Below are 6,107 nucleotides of genomic sequence, written 5' to 3'. Positions count from 1 at the left end.
CGTGCATGTGTGTCACGAGATCTGTGGTGTGATGGTGAAGCAGACTGCTCAGATGGTTCGGATGAATGGGACTGTGTGACCCTCTCTCAAAATGTGAACTCTTCATCCCTGACTGTTGACAGATCTGCCACAGAAGACCATGTGTGTGCTGATGGCTGGCAGGAGATGTTGAGTCAGCTGGCCTGCAAGCAGATGGGTTTAGGGTGAGGTCGGTAGTTTGTAGCATGGACAATTTCTCAGAAGGCTTCATGGAACCTGGCAGTAATATCTTCCTGATGATGTATAGTGAGTTAGTGCTCTCAAAGAGTGCTCCAGGGCTTGGGAAAGGAATCAGGTAAGAGGACCACATTTAATTACAGGCACCCACTCTGAAGAATGTGGGCTGAAAACCTACTTTGATGAAGCCTCCAAAAATAAATGAAGTAATTGTATTTTAGGTATTAAAAAAATTAAAAGAAAAAAAAAGAAATAGTCATCAAGTGCTTGGGGAAGCGGCTGGCACACAGCACCTCCTGTAAACACACTCCCTCTCGTGACTGCTATCTCCACCTTTGCAGTTAAGGAAGCCCCACTGGCCTATGCACCCCAGCGCCCTGCAGGCTCCAACATGAACAGAAAGGGCGCCTGCTCAAGTAGGTGGCCATGAGGCCGGTGGAGCTCAGGCTTTGGAAGCGACAGGTCGGCTCAGGTCCCCCATGCACTTCCCACTGTGTGGCGGGGCTGCTGCGGACAGGAGAGCCCGCCTGCAGAGTGTCAACACAGCGCAATAAGGTTCAGGTCCCAGAGGAGGCACATTCCCTGAACTGCCACAGGTGTCCAGGGTCCCAGTGGCTTCTGTGGCATCCCTACCCAGCTGGGGATCCTGGCTCTGGTGCTCCGGGCTCAGGGCCTGGGCTGGCAAGTGAAGCCCCGAGTGGACTGCATCCTTCCTACCAGCAGGGTCTCTGACCACCACATCCAGCCTCACCACCTGGCTGTCCCTGGGTGTGGTGAGAGCCATGTGTTGACGGCCTGCACTAGATATGAGGAGAGGGGCTGCCCTTCCCGGGACTGGACACATTTGTCTCCGGTCACAGTTTGCAAAAATCTGAGCTCAGAACCCACCCAAACTAGTCTTCTGACGCAACACTCATCCTGCCTCTGCAGACACAACAGATGTTTAGAGGGACATCACATGCCAGACCTTGACAATGTCTGGAAGGGTCTTGCCAGCCCTTCCCCCCAGACAAGGCTGCGGCCTCCCCCCTCCAGAAGGGTTCCCCACATTGCTGGGCAGATGCCTTTGCAAGCAGCTCCCTCTGCAGCTGGAGACAGCACAGTGGTCAGTCCAGACCACAGGCTGAGCTGTCAGAAAGAGCCGGAAGTAATTGAGCTTCACCTCCTGAATCTCGGTGTTCTCATCTGTAAAGTGGGGGTTCTCACACCCACCTTAAAGGGTTATGATGAAAATTAATTGAACCAATTGTTAATGTGCATAGAGGAGGCAGTCAATAAATGTCAACTATCCTGATTATTTCCATCTGCCCAGCCACATCATTCCCAGGCCACCCTCCGCCTTTTCTGTCTCTGCTGAGAGACCTGGGCAGCGGTGACCTCCCAGAGCCCAGGTGAAAATCTTCCCGCCTGAGCTCACCAATGCAAGCAAATCGACCTTCACCATGTCTTTCAGGAAATATGGCTTTTACCATCACCAATAACAAGAGCTACCACTTTTTAGAACTTCCTGTGTCAGGGATGTTCTCAGTGCCCACCACACGCTGTCTCATTTTACCCTCATGAGGACACCACCAGGTGGGAGTTTCACCTCTATTTACCTTCAGGGGAGACTGCAGGCCTAGGTGATAACTTCACATGTGCTGGCCTTGAACCCTAACAGGCCACCAAAAGCCTGGCTGTGCTCTTTGTGCAGATAAGACTCAGGCTCAGAAACGCTGCTCACTTGCCCAGTCACCGAGGCAGCCGAGCTGGGACTTGAACCCAGGATTCCCGACAAGTAGGCCCTGCCAGCCCGCTGGGCCAGGCTGCCTTGGCCACCTTGGCTTCCCACTGCCCTCAGTCATGGTCAACTTCTTGGGGTCCAATGGGGCAGGCGTCCTCCAGCAGCCTAGTCCAGGAACCCCCCCATCAAATCAGGCCTGCTTCCTCATGCACCCTCAAAACCCAGGGCTGGCAGCTGCAGGTTACAACTCCCTGCAGGGCTCGCATCCTTGCCAGGTCCCTCGTCTCTGTGTGGGACAGGCTCCCCACCTCTCCCAACAAGGGCCCTCAAACTAGAGCCCCAGATGGTGGTCAGAGATGCTCTGTGCAGAGAAGTCTCCATTTTGCCATTGTAAATAAATATATGGGCATCTGCACGGTACACATGCCTTCTAAAGGCTCTGAAAAGTTGCATAAAGAGACTGATTCTCTTTACACACATTCCTCATGCGTATGTGTGCGAGGGAACGTTTGGGTATATACACCTGGTAGCTGACAGCTTGGGAAACGCTACTCCAGCTCTAAGGAGGACAACAGAATACCTCCCTGTCATTGAGCGCATCTGTGAGCCCTCCCCCAACACTTCAGCTAAACCGCACAGGAGACTGGACTTTGGAGAAGTGCAGTGACCCACCACATCCCACAGCTACCACCCAGGAAACCCCATCCTTTCCAGCCCCTCTGGGAATACAGCATTCTGCAGGTGGAGGAGGCTGCACAGTTTTGACTGCAGGGAAGGGGAAGGGTCTGTGCACTGACGCCTCCTTTCTGGAGCTTTCAGAAGGTGGAAGGCCGTTGACTGCAGCTGGGCGTGTGGAGCAGGGACCATGCCTGGAGGAAGGGGCCCCACCAGCACCACAGGCCCCACGGCCTTCAGAGGATGTAGAAGGATTAGAACGATTGTGATTGTAGTTAGTATCGTTATAAGCACTGATTTAAAAATATTTGGTGTGCTTCAGTTACTGTAGTTATGACTCCTATTGATGCTAAATCGTCCTGTCTCAGGCCAGGGGGAGCCTCTCTGGCTAGGCTCGGCGCTCTTCAGCTGTGACCCCCACGGCCTCCTGTGGTGTCCCTGCTCTTGGGGAAGAGGAGATGTTCCCGGCTCATCTTGGACGTTTCCTGCCCTGGCCTGGAATCAGCGTCTCTGAACAGCCTGGCTCCTTGGTGAGAAGCTGCACTTCGAAGTGCCTGCTGCCACCGGCTGGCCGTCTTCGGTGGCCGCTTCAGTGGTGACAGCTACGAGCGTCCGTGCTGGGCTTTTTAGCAAGCGTGGCGCGGGCTCGCCCCTGCCCCGTCCCCTCCCCGGGGCCGTGCAGGACCGTGACTTGCTTCTGACCATGAGAATGTGGCAAAGGTGATGGGAGGTCGGGATAACATGACAGAAGGTCGCAACCCATTTCCAGGACACTCCACGTGGAGGCAGAAGCCCTCCGCGTGAATCCCCGGGAGCGGCGGGCTGCGCATGAGCTCGGCTGCAGCTGCGGGCACACACGGACCCGTGCTGCTTGCAGCTGCTGCCCTGGGGCCCNTGCAGTGACCCACCACATCCCACAGCTACCACCCAGGAAACCCCATCCTTTCCAGCCCCTCGGGGAATACAGCATTCTGCAGGTGGAGGAGGCTGCACAGTTTCGACTGCAGGGAAGGGTCTGTGCACTGACGCCTCCTTCCTGGAGCTTTCAGAAGGTGGAAGGCTGCTGACTGCAGCTGGGCGTGTGGAGCAGGGACCATGCCTGGAGGAAGGAGCCCCACCAGCGCCACAGGCCCCACGGCCTTCAGAGGATGCAGAAGGATTAGAACGATTGTGATTGTAGTTAGTATCGTTATAAGCACTGATTTAAAAATATTTGGTGTGCTTCAGTTACTGTAGTTATGACTCCTATTGATGCTAAATCGTCCTGTCTCAGGCCAGGGGAGCCTCTCTGGCTAGGCTCAGCGCTCTTCAGCTGTGACCCCCATGGCCTCCTGTGGTGTCCCTGCTCTTGGGGAGGAGGAGATGTTCCCGGCTCATCTTGGACGTTTCCTGCCCTGGCCTGGAATCAGCGTCTCTGAACAGCCTGGCTCCTTGGTGAGAAGCTGCACTTAGAGGTGCCTGCTGCCACCGGCTGGCCGTCTTCGGTGGCCGCTTCAGTGGTGACAGCTACGAGCGTCCGTGCTGGGCTTTTTAGCAAGCGTGGCGCGGGCTCGACCCTGCACCGTCCCCTCCCCTGGGGCCGCGCAGGACCGTGACTTGCTTCTGACCATGAGAATGTGGCAAAGGTGACGGGAGGTCGGGATAACACGACAGAAGGTCGCAGCCCATTTCCAGGACACTCCCCGTGGAGGCAGAAGCCCTCGGCGTGACTCCCCGGGAGCGGCGGGCTGCGCGTGAGCTCGGCTGCAGCTGCGGGCACACACGAACCCGTGCTGCTTGCAGCTGCTGCCCTGGGGCCCTTCGCCGCAGCGGGGCACGCCTGGCGGGACTGCCCTGGCAGATGGCAGGAGCGCCGCCAGAGGACGTACGGAGGGGGACGGGGCCGCCCAAGCTGCGAGACGAGGCGGGCAAGAGCTCCCGGAGACCCACCCCGGGGGACAAAGGAGGCTCACCCAGATGCTTGGGGGCTTCAGCCGTCCTGGCCCCAGAGGGTCTGGCGAAACCAGACTCGGCAGCTTCACGACGAGCGAGGAAGGGATCCAGCAGCTGTGGCCACATGGTCACATCCAGTGGGGACAACAAGTGTGCGCGAGGCCTCCGCTGCGCTAGGCCAGGCATTCCTGGCCCCCCCTCTCTAGTTCACACCCCTAGGGACCAGGTATCTGTGTCCGGGCCCTGCTTTATGACCAGGCAATGGGCAAAGCCTTGTCCTTGGCATGGCTGAACAATGACCAGCCAAGGTCAGCATAGGACACACGATGTAGGCCAGCAAGAAAATAGGACAGGATGAGACAGAATGGGTTAAATCAGTGCTTCTCCAGCTTTGGAGGCCAAAAAGTCTCCTGGAGAGTTGGTGAAAATAGATTCCTGGGCACCATCCACAGAGCAAAACAGATTCCTGGGCACCATCCACAGAGAGCCTGATTTGGCAGGTCTGGGTAGGGCCTGGGAATCTGCATTCCATCAAGTTCCCAGGGAACACTGACTCTGCTGGTCCAGAGAGGCCACTTCAAGTAGCGGGGGTTAAAGGATGGGTGAGCGAATGGACGGACAAATAAGTGAGAGTCCTTCACCCACGGCAGGTCAGGCATGCCCTGGACGGAACAGAAATAGTGCATGTGACACAGTCACACAAAGGCAAAGAAGGAAATAGACACACACATCCACATGTGTGCACTTGCAGACACATGCTCACACTCACAGAGACACACATACAAAGCCTTTCACCCAGACTTGCAAAAGCACACACACAGGTAAACATACACAGAGACTCACAAACAATACACACTTGCACACGCACACACATATAGACACAGGTGCACATATGCCTTAGGTTGCTCCAGAGAGTCGCCACTCTGCCAGGCTGACCTTGGTGAGCCCATGTTGCTGAGCCCATGCATGATCTCCAACCCTGCCCCCACAGCCACCTTGCTCATGGGTCCACTGGGTGATGACAGGGGTGGCGGGGGAAGGAGGCTGACTGGTATCCACAGAATGGATCATCCTACCCACTTGACTATTGCTGTCTTCCTCTGCTGAGGCACCCTTTTGGTGAGTATTCACATGGAACACAAGTATCTCATGCTTTCTGCCCTTTCAGAGAAGACTATCTACATATCTCTTCCCCAGATTTCCTTGTCACCAATTCCCAATCATGTTCCGTCCAAGGCCCTGACCATCCAGCCAAACCATTGGCCACAGCCCATGAAATGGCATATAATAACGTCTGTCCACTTCTCCTTCCGAGTGAAGTGCACAGCCAAGTGCATGGCCCATGCTCTGCCCACTGGAGGACTTCCCTTTATGACTCCCCCAGAAAGGGGCTGCCCCAGAAAGGGGATTCCCAGAAAAGGGGTCTAGTGCCACAGCTGTCCACTTTCAAGTGGTGCCTGCATATCAGGCAGAGCCATCTATAAACCAGGACCTAGTCTGCTCTGTCACCTGATTGCAGGGAACTCCCCATGAGGCCACAGGTGCAGGCTGGGGGAGAGAA

This window comes from Galeopterus variegatus, unplaced genomic scaffold (genome assembly GCF_000696425.1).
Source record: "Galeopterus variegatus unplaced genomic scaffold, G_variegatus-3.0.2 Scaffold7197, whole genome shotgun sequence".
Taxonomy (NCBI): Eukaryota; Metazoa; Chordata; class Mammalia; order Dermoptera; family Cynocephalidae; genus Galeopterus; species Galeopterus variegatus.
The sequence above is the reverse complement of the archived record's forward strand: the minus strand, read 5'-3'. Positions refer to the sequence as shown.